Here is an 11,364-nt window from a genome sequence, read left to right as displayed (position 1 = left end):
GCCAGAGGTCCAGTCAGCATCCCCCCTGTTGGCAGGTCGACAGCCGAGCTCGCCTTCTTCGCGCGTCAACGAACGCGCGCTCAGATGTACACGATCTTAGCTGACTGGAAGGCGGCAACTGACCCCGAGGAGAAGAGTTTTCTTCACTCAATGCTCGTGAGTATGCGTGCCGATTTGAATGCCGCCGCGACACAGTTGGGGGGCTCAGACGCGGGCTCAGATGCCGCAGATTTGGGGGTCCCGGATAGCTGCGACAACGGCGGCGGCGACGGTGACGACGGCGGGGAGTGAGGCGGAGGCGGGGGGCTCGTGTGTGGAGGAGGAGTTTTTTTTTTTAAATTAATGTATTTTTTAATTAATGTATTTTTTTAATTAATGTACTTTTTTAATTTTTAATATTATTATTGAATTTTCCCGAATCTGTGTCGTAAATTTAATTCCGTATTTTATGTGATTGTTAATTATTTGTTTTTTATAATTTTGTTTATTGTGGCTAGGTTATGACTGACCTATTGTTTGTCCAGTTGCTTGTCCTGATGATGTGGCTGGATGAGTTTTTAGTGCTGATGATGTGGCATGTGGAGTTTGTGGCTAGGCTATGACTGGACTATCTCTATTGGAGATGCTCTAACAATTCATATCAATTCTAAATTAATATATTAAATATTCAATATTAATTCCAAATCAATATTAAATATATATTATTTCCAAATAATATATATTTAATATTTTCCTTCAAGTTTCCCTTTTGCTTAGAGAAAACTACCATAAAAGTTTCAGCGGACTAGGAGAGATTTGAATTAATATTGACGGAACCTCTTAGATTCCCTTTGACGTACCCATGGTTTTGGAGAGATTTGGAATTAATATTTGAGCAGACAACAAAAGGTGACGGAACGCTCAGATTTCTTGTCGTCGGAGATTGGGGAAGAAGGGGCGAATTCTACCAATCACAGGTTGCTTTTCAGATGGGAAGAATCGGTGAAGAAACTGTGAAATCCAATTTCAGAATTTTGATTTCCAAAATCATCCACAAATTAATTAAGAAACAAAATTAATTATGAATCGAACCCCGGGCTCTGATACCACTGTTAGCAATTCTTATATTCATCTAATGAGCGCAGCGGAAATTGCAGACAAGAATAACAGATCTAGATTCATAATTATATTGTAAGTTGAGCACGTAATACACAACGAAACTAAATCTGACTTGTCGTGTTGTTTTCTTCTACGATTGTGTCCTGCAAGTTGAATCCACTACTATCGAGGTCTACGTGCAATCCAATCCGATGCATGAACTATCCCGGTACAATTGCTCCGTAGAAGAAAGCTAGGAATTCTCTCTACAAAACTTTACGTAATTTCTCTCTAATGTTACGCTATCTTTTTCTCTCCCACAATGGAGAATAAATAACTATTATATAGACAAAGAGTAATTAGGGTTTTATGATTGTAGGGCTTATAGACTAATTATAATTGTAGGCCAATAATAATTATTTAATTTATATTAATCTAATCTAGCTCATATGCTTTCATCATCGTTAATATCAGAAGATTAGGTTTACTTTGAAAATCATGGGTGGAAATGTGCTGTAATGGAACATAAATTTTCTTTTGGTTGTTTATCTTATAAATTCGATTTATATATATTCGGAATATTTTTCAACTGCTTTGTCTTTTTCAATTTAAAGAGAATCAATACTGATTTTGGATTACCTATTACAGTATAACTTGAAATCTGACTTTGGATTACCTAATACAGTATAACTTGGAATTCTGACTTATTAGCTGATGAGAGTATTCTAGCCGTCTATAACTCTTTGTTGCACTTATAAGATTTGCGAACAAGGAGCAAGAGGAAGATGCAAAGCGATTTAGACATGACTATGGGCTAAAGACATAGCCCATGGAGGCAAGGGGAGACTTGATGACTGAGTCGAAGTCATGGAGAGAGTCCCCAGTACAGTTTTTTTGTGTACTGAGATGGTGCCAAAAAAACACACAAGGTCTACACAGAATTAAAATTGAATTGGAATTATAATTTTATGGAATTGAGTTTGAAAGAAATAATTCAATTCCAAATCCTTTGCTAGGTAAAATGATATAATTGATAAGAATTTGAATTCAAAAAAAATTATGGAGTGTGTGTTTTGTGTATGGGCAGGTGAGTGTGTGTCTGTGAGCAATGATATGTTGTGTGTGTGCAGGTTTGTGTATGTTTGAGTATGTGTGCAGGTTTGTGTATGTGTGACCGGGTCTGCCACTCGCATTCTCCCTGAATCGGAAGTACTTGTACCGACTCTCTAAAGCGTTCATGATACGCATAAATAGATCCCGATGCATCCTAAAATGCCGCTGGAAGAAGTTGTCCACAAACCGTGGCTGCAACGAAGTGGTCGCGGTGTACTATAGCTCGATGTTGGATGGGGCGAGGTACCGCCGGCTGCTGCTACCGCAAGGCCTCCCTCATCAGGCGATTTATCTCAGCGGACGTATAGGCCCGTATCTGTTCGCGGATTTGCCGTGCTGCTTCACTATCCCAGCCGCTGCCACCCGCACCACTAACACTACTATCTGCACCACTACCACTACCACTACCACTAACACTAGCCATTTCGGGATGTCGAGAAATGTAGAGTGAAAGAAGAGAAACTCGAATGAAAATGAATTGAAACGAGTCGTATATATAAAGTTTTTTTTACAATAAAAAAATGAAAAAATGCTCTCATCTGTGCGCTCGTCCATCGAGGGCCCACAATAGCGGACGAGCCGACGGACAGCGCGATGAACGAGCGCCTTACCCGACGGACGAGGGGTCATCCGTCTGGCTCGTCCGTCGACCGCTCGCTGGTCAGACTGGCCGGTCACTTGTCCGCCGGCTCATCCACTATTGTGGATGCTCTTAAAAAAAATTAGAAAACTGGTTCAACCTGCCAGCGGTTTCCGGCCCAACCACCCAGTTTTTCCGGTCTGAAACGGCTTAAAAGCCCAACGGTTTTAATGTGCAAACCGAACCGGACACAACACCGGTTCACGACTGGACCGATCGAACCGGCCGGTCCAATCCGGTTTTTAAAACATTGTTAAAAAACATGAGAATGGAATAAAATAGGAAAGATAAATATAAGGTAAAGTAGGTGATAAATAAAGTACTCCTTCCGTCTCTTAAATTTTGTTACACTTTAACCGGACATGAGTTTTAAGAAATGTAATGGAAAGTGAATTGCAAGAGTTAGTGAATAGTGAATCCTACTTTTATATATTAGTTTTAGAATAAAAGGTGAGTTAGAATGACTTAGTGGAATATGAGGTCCATTACAAAAAATGGTAAAAAGTAAAAAGTGACAAATCTTGTGGGATGGACGGAAATGGAAAATTGTGACAAAATTTAAGTGAGTGAGGAAGTAAGAGTGATTGGATATTTGGATGTTTATTTTTTGTCAAAAAGGAAATGACTAAATTTAGTTGGAACATACTCCCTCCGTTCCTGAAAGTTTGTCCAGTTTTTCATTTCCGTTCGTCCCACAAAATTTGTTCCATTTCACTTTTTACCTTTTGGTAGTGGACCCCATATTCCATTAAGTCATTTCTACTCATATTTTATTATAAACTAATGGTAAATTACTTCTAAAATCATGAACTTTCACAATAGTTTGGTTTTTTCCGTAAACTTTAAATGTTGCATAAAAAATCTTGAACTTTACCGGGTTGTGCAAATTTCCAAATGACCCAACCCGGTAGTTTTCCGGCAAACTTATCTTATGTGGCAGCCGGAAGCGTGGCTAGGCAGCCGGAACACAAAACTACGTCGTTTTGTGTTTGGCGAAAAAAAATTAAAATTTCGCTGCATATCACCGCTAGAGGAAAATAAATCTCAATGAATATCACCTAAAATTTGCAAATGTAAAACGACGTGGAGAACATTACCACATGGGAGAAAATCACCACTTGGAGAACATCACTATCCGAACAACCACGATTTCACATCCTAATCCATCCAAATCCAGACAATTTTGACAAAAACGAGGTTAGATTTCTTGAAAGTCAGATTCGATTTAGGGTTTATTTCGAATTGCATTGATTCTACTTTTATGAAATCGATTTAGGCTTCTATTCGAATTTTGGGTTCAAATCGATTTAGGATTCTATTCGAATTGTGAGTTCAAATCGATTTAGGGTTCTATTCAATTTGTCACCTGATTGAAATCAAACTAGGGTTCTATTCGATTTGTATGTTTATTATTGTTCCAGCATTTATTTCAGTTTCTGATAGTAGAAGCTAGGGGAAATTTTCAGAAAAGTTTTTGCTCTGAAATTTTCAGTTCCATATGTAAAGTTGCTATAAGTCTAATAATCGCCTAAACTATTGTGGTGTCAAGTTCTAAATTAACAGAAATTTGCACTCTACTAATAGATATACTTTCTTGTTTATGAGTGAACCTAGGAAGCGCAGAAGATCTGTTTTAATCATGGAATTGAAACTCAAGTTGTAACATCGAAGACGATGCCAATCCTAGACTATGTTTGTATCGGTGCTATATTTGGAAGGCGGACGACTGCAAGTTCTTCCGCTGGATTGATCCATCTTTGTCACCGAATCAAGAGAACTATATGCAAAAATTGAAGATGGAGATGGAAAGCATGCAAAAAGCATTGCAAGCGAGAGTTGCAATGCATGATATGCCAACAGAGAAAGTCCGTTCCAAAGAAGTAGAATTGGAATCACTCCAAATAGTGGCTGAAAATTTGCGTCGATAGAACCGGAACTTGAAGTATGCCTTTTTGTGTTTATGTGTTGTGGTCTGGCTTCTTATCTAGACTATAATAGTCTAGATTATGCAATAGTCTAATGTATTTCAGCTATGTCTAGGATTTTACATTGAAGTTCTAATATATCCTCAAATTTATCTTCGTTGTAGACTTTATGAAATTTTCAATGCAGATGCAATTTTACCTTAATTAATTTATCCTTCTTGTTCATGTGTTCTTTATTAATTACTCTAGCAGTTTTAACTAAGTTATCTAATCGGGCGATTTATAGGTGTGGTCGGGCGATTTATAGGTGAAAACGCCCGATTTGTGGGAGGAAACGCTCGGAATACTTCAGAAAACACCCGACCTGAAATCAAAACTAATGAAAAATAGATTAGCAACAGACTTCTGAGATTTAAAATGTCAACAGAACAATCCAAATTTCTCAAATTGTCACCAAAACAAACCAAATAGCTCAAAAAAATGTCAACAAAACAAACCAAATATCTCCAAATGTCATTTCATAACAACACCGAACAGTTAATGCAATAGAAACAAACAAAGAACATCTTCATGTCACATCTTTAGGTTGCACTTTGTTGAGTAGAGACTACTCCAACTGGGTTTGCTCCACTCGGTCCAACTCTAGCCCTCCCTCTTCTTCCAGTCCCTCTTCCTCTACCCCTCCCTCGAACCGTGGTGGTGCCACTATGTGACGTCGAAGCTTGTGGCGGCTTGCGAGGCCTGAAAAAATTTGAATCAGTTCACAATGTATTAGACCAAGACACAAATAATAGTATTAAAGTCAAACAAAAACCGACCTTTGGTTTCTCTGGCAGATGAAAAGTCTCATTTTTGCAACACCTAGAGTTGTGGCCTTCTTGGAAACAGTTTTGGCAAGTCATTGCACATATCTTCTTAGCTTGTTTGTTCTTTCCGGATCCTTCTTAAATGGGTCCCTCCTCCTAACCTTCTTAGGTCTACCAGGCATCTTTCTCACATGTGGTGGGGTGACAGGATAACCTTCAACAATATGCCATAGTTTCTCCCCATTCATAGTTAGTAGGCCATACCCATATGCCAACTTATACTTACTCACTGAAAAGTATTGGTGGACGTATTCATCGACATCCTCCTTCAAAAAGTTAATAACAGCAACACCATGCAAACAAGGGATGCATGTTACATCCCACTTCCTACAACCACACTGTCTTTTTGAAGGAGTCACTACAAATCTGTCATCGAAGTGAGTAACTTCGAAATTTCCCCCTAATGCAGGCATTGTCGTGCAGTTTCTGCTCTCATATACCATTGCATTGATTTTTTTTTAATTTTTGGACACATAGTTGAACTACTCCCAGCAGATGCAATCTCTACAGCCTTTCTATACAATCTCTCCATAAGCGTTGTTCTTATCTCCTCAAGCATGTCTATTATGTGTTTGTTTCTAGCCTCCAAAATGTATGCATTGAAACACTCACAAACATTGTTGAGAATAGCATCATAGCATTGTATTGGGGTGAGGAAGGCCTTACAGAATCTCTCGGGTTCTTATCCATTAAATCAGCAAATGCTTTCCCATCTTCATTCTCTAATTCCTTGCATGCCAATTCATACTCGTGCATGTAGGTGCTTCTAACCAGCTTCCAAAAAAACTTCTTCAGTTTAGGACCTTTGAGAATTTTTTTCCAATTGGCATAGATTGTCTTGCACAATTTCTGTGCTCATCCAAATGGGACAAGCCCGTACAATCATAAATATTTGCGTTAGTCGTAATCTAAGTGTTTAGTGAATGCACAAGTAAAGTGTCAGTTTAGATTATACCTTTTGCTGATCACTTATGATAGTAATTCCAACTCCTTCACTCATGTTCAACTCTTGCACTAGAATGTTAATGAACCAAGTCCAGCAAACCTCGTTCTCAACTACAACTACTGCCCAAGCTATAGGATACATTTGATTATTCCCATCAGTTCCCACTGCAGATAACAAAATGTCACCCAGGTAAGTCTTCAAGAAAGCCCCATCTAGTCCAATCACCATCCTACACCCCTTCTTGAACCCCTTCTCAACCCACTAAATCCAATGTACATTGCCTTGAACACAACGCCTACATCTACATGTAGCTCAAATTTACCTTCTTTGTCAGCTCTACTCAACTCAAGTACATAGCTCCTCAACTTGGCATAATGATCTTCCATAGATCCCCTCAACAGATGAATAGCTTTTCTCTTTGAATGGAATAGTTTCCACCTTGTGGCCTCAACAGCATTACTCTACATTAAATCCCTACCTAAATCTTTACAACTCATATTTGGTTTAAGCTTAAAGATATGGAAGTATTTTCTAACAATCCAATTTGATGTAGCACTTTTATTCCTCATAGCCCTAGGACAAGTGAGAACCCCTTCCTGATTTTTTTTATTAAAAATACACCACTCGTCCTCACTCGACTCCCAGATATCCTCCATTCACTAGGACTCTGACAGTGCCTCTCTAGCCTAGTGACCATCAATAAATCCTATACCAGCACTGAATGCAAGAAGCTTATGATCACATTTTGGATCATACATCACTTTAGCATGTCATTTTCTGGACCATCTTCCTTTATCTTCAAAATCAGTCGAGTCAGAATAAATATCATCATCTTTAGAATTTTCATATTCAGACACATAGTCACTCTTCTATCCTCCATTGACTAGCTCATTGGCTTCCATTTCATCATCGGTCTTCTCATCACTTGATGGTATATAACTGCCATCACTTGAACTCTCATACTCACCATCTCCAAAAAACCTCATTAGCTGATCCAACTCAAATTCTTCTCCACAGAGCCACTCATGTTATTCTTCTCCACAGAATCACTCAAACTCTTACTCCCAGTCTCACTTGCATTATTATCCACAGATCGAGCCATTGTCTTATTCACAGCTCCACTTACATTCTTACTAAATGTTTCACTACATTGCTTCTCAATAGACTTAACCACCCTCTCACTGCCACTTCTACCAAAAGATATAGCAACATTCTTACAAACACTTTCAACAACCCTATTCTCCACTGATTGAACCACATTTTTCTCCACATTTTTTTCAATCACACTCTTACCCTTGCTCATAGAGTGGAATTTCTAATTTTTGTGGCAGGCTTAAAGTTACTCTTTTCAACTATACTCTTGCTATTTTTCACAGTTTCAACCTTTTTCACCACCTTCTCTCCCACATGTTTACCACCCATGCCTTCAGTAGACCTCATCCCATTAACAACATATATACTACACATTCTGGTAAAACTGACTCTTAGAGTAGCTAAAACATCTCCATCACCTCCTATCACTTTTTATATCCACGTGGGTTGCTGACATAGGATTCACAAAGGTGAGTCTACCCCATGTGTCAATCCCTATTTTATTCAATTCCTCAATTAAGTCAAAATACCCAAATATGTCTGGGTCTAGATCACTTGCTTGTGCCATTCCACCACCAATACATTTCTGAAACTTTCCATTCGGAATGAAATGTCCTCCATGATGAATATAAAGGCCAAAAACCTAATCCCTGAACAAAAAATTCCAAATTTAGAAAATGTACACAAACTACACTTATGACAAATATAAAAAACTTGAAATGCTGTATCAAATAAGTAAACTTGAAAATGTACAGAAACTACACTTATCAAACTTTGTCCAATGAGTAAACTTTAATTGACAGAAACACCATATCAGAAACAATAAAACAAGCATATAAAGTGCGAATTTGTTGCAAGCTTTAGAGGTAGAACTACATTCAAGCTTTAGAGGTAGAACTACATTCTGTCTCAAATAAACTCTAATCCCTTAACTGACAAAAAACCCACAAACCACCTCAAACACACACTAACCACAGCAATGGCAGTCTCCACAATAAAAAAACCCCAATCCCTTAACGAATTTGAAATACTAAATATGAATCTGAACTACACTATACACAAAATCTGAACTACAAAGCACTAAGCTGCAATGTTTTGGAGGAGGGGTAATGAGAGAACAATGAATCTAAAACGGAATGCAAAACTTTAAATCTATAAAACTCACTACAATTGAGCAACGAATGTAAAACGGAACACAGAACTTACGGAGTCGGTGGTGCCATCGGATGTTGCAGTCGCCGTCGCCGTCATGGTCGCCGTCGGGGTCGAGGTCACCGCCGCTGAGCAGAAGAAAGGGTTAAGATGTTTGAAGTTTGATTTCTGATGTTAGGTTAGGGTTGGACGCGTTTGTTTTGATAGTATGCAATTTGGGGTTTTTTATGTTATGTGATTTAAAAAATAAAAAATTTAAATGCATGTCATTACACATATCAATATCTACAACATCATCCACGTTAGACACATACACACGTCACTTAGCCGGAATACCCGAATCGGAAAATCGGCACATGGGAGCAAAGTTCATGATTTTTGACGCAACATTTAAAGTTCACGGAAAAACCAGACTATTGTGGAAGTTCATTATTTTAGAAGCAATTTACCCTAAAACTAATATATACAAAATTAGGACTCACATCCCAGTAACTTTTTCAACTCACTTTTCATTACATTTATTAAAACCCGTGTCGGGTCAAAGTGGGACAATATTTGGGGAACGGAGGGAGTACAAAAAAGAAATACGGCTTGATTTAGTTTTTTTTTTTAACACCATACTGGTGGAGGGTTCGTGGGTCCCTCATCCCTTTATATCCACAAAGGTTGTTTACAAAGTCATGCCCGAAAGTGATATGAGGACAAAACGAGCAGTAATTCATTGTCCAATCCGCACACTTGGGATGGACACCAAACTATTCCTTTCGGAATTACATCCAAAACATACAACACAGGGCTACTCTTCTGGACGGTCTTCTCATCATCTTGACTCTTCTTCTCCATTTTCAATTCGGATATTAGGGATGCCCAACCGTTCCAGTCGGACAATAGCTCGGAGCAGCCTCGGGGCTGATTGTTCGTTGAATTTTGTGGCACGTTCCCTTTCGAGACCTTGCTTGGCTAAGATGGTTGCAGCCCTGTTTCCCTCTTTATGGATGAATGTGAAGCGTGCTCGGCATTGCCTTTGTACGAGGATAAGCCGCGCCTTCGTGTGTCTCGAATGAGCCGGCCTCAACTCCTTTGAGTTGATGAGAGATCGCCTGTGCTGCGTCTGCTTCAATCCAAATTGGCAACCCGTACTCTCGAGCGAGCTGGAGACCTTGGAGAATGGCCAAGAGATCTGCTTCAAGGCCCAAAGTGGCATGGAGCGGGGTGGCGCAGGCCACCTTGAGGATCCCCACGTGGTCTCGAATAATCTGTCCACCACCCGCCTTTCCCGTCTGTGCATCAACCGAGCTAGCCGTGTTTACCTTGATCCACGAGGCGTCCGGTGCCTTCCATTTTACTTGCGTGGCCATAGGGTGGAGGAGGCTTCCTTCTTCCCTCAGGGGCGGGGTTATTGACATCTGAACACCTCTCCATTGGGCTGGACCGATCTTCCCTGTACTCATCAAGTTTCGGAGGTGCATTTGAATCTGCCAAACGACATTGAATGGCTTGAACCGGATATCGTGATGTCGACTCTTGTTACGTTCTGCCCATATGAACCAAAGGATAAGGCATGGGACGACTTTGCTCAGGTGTATTTTAGATGTTTGCCCACTTCTCCTAGCCCAAGTCTCGAGCCTATCCGGAATTGTATCATTGAAGAGGATGGGGGCTGAGTGTCCGGGAAACGACAAGTCGAATTCTCTCCACACTTTGACTGCGCCTTCACCTTGCACAAAGAGGTGGGATAAGGACTCGATGCCGGGCAGGCTGTTGCAACAATGGCATTTAGAGACAAGCTCAATATTCCTCCATTGTAGCTTAGTGTCCACCAGTATTCCTCTATTATACGGCTCAACTTAGTTAGGACAAAGGAAATATTTTTAAAATTTCACTATTAATTTAAAAGGAATTTTGAATGCAAAAATCCCAACCAGTATTCACTTCTTGCTCACAGTTCCTTTTTTTTTCTTTTCATACATAATGCATCATAATGTAAGATCACTATTTTGTATGAGATTTAAAAATCATGTTGGAATCAAACTGAAGAGCTTTGACTGTAGACATTAATAGACACTATAATTAGGTTAACACATGCATATGTATTTCTTTTTACGTGCATTGCATCTATTATTTTGTTAGTATTAGTATAGTACATGGCTATAAAACCAAATGATGAATAGTAAAATGCAGTCGTTAGAAATTGATTTATTTTTGTACGTGTACACCTTCTGGTAATTCAATGAGAATAATAACCAGGCATTACCTGGCAGAAAAACGGACGGTGAAGCAGCATAAGATGTGTTGAGAGCACTTACAACAGACCGGAAAAAGAGGCTGCTACGGCGCTACCGACTATTGAATATTCGAATATTGGATTCGAAAGAGAAGTTTATTCACTGGATCGTGTTTTGAGGATACAATGTACATTGGTATTTATAGGGAATAGGGTACAAATGCATCTAGGGACTAGACTATTTGAAACTCTACATTATAAATGATATCTCCTCTTTCCAACAGGTTGAGACTCCATAATTCTCTTCCCAACGTCCTTGAGACACCCAA

At 39.4% G+C, this 11,364-nt stretch overlaps 2 long non-coding RNA genes across 3 annotated transcripts; one reads left to right on the top strand and one right to left on the bottom strand.

Moving 5' to 3' along the window:
• The first annotated feature begins 3,888 nt into the window (after positions 1-3,888).
• LOC121744466 lies at positions 3,889-4,959 on the top strand. Its single transcript, XR_006038612.1, has 2 exons — positions 3,889-4,027; positions 4,445-4,959. It is a non-coding gene; the product is annotated as an uncharacterized LOC121744466 (long non-coding RNA).
• A 243-nt stretch (positions 4,960-5,202) lies between these two features.
• LOC121744467 lies at positions 5,203-9,010 on the bottom strand. Of its 2 annotated transcripts, XR_006038614.1 has the most exons (4): positions 8,866-9,010; positions 6,577-8,309; positions 5,574-6,470; positions 5,203-5,496 (listed from the first exon to the last, which is right to left on the bottom strand). It is a non-coding gene; the product is annotated as an uncharacterized LOC121744467 (long non-coding RNA). The 2 variants fall into 2 exon arrangements; XR_006038613.1 differs by having other exon boundaries at positions 5,574-8,309.
• Between the last annotated feature and the right edge of the window lie 2,354 nt (positions 9,011-11,364).

This window comes from Salvia splendens, chromosome 8 (genome assembly GCF_004379255.2).
Source record: "Salvia splendens isolate huo1 chromosome 8, SspV2, whole genome shotgun sequence".
Taxonomy (NCBI): Eukaryota; Viridiplantae; Streptophyta; class Magnoliopsida; order Lamiales; family Lamiaceae; genus Salvia; species Salvia splendens.
Note: the sequence above shows the minus strand (reverse complement) of the source record. Positions and strands in the feature narration are given on the sequence as shown.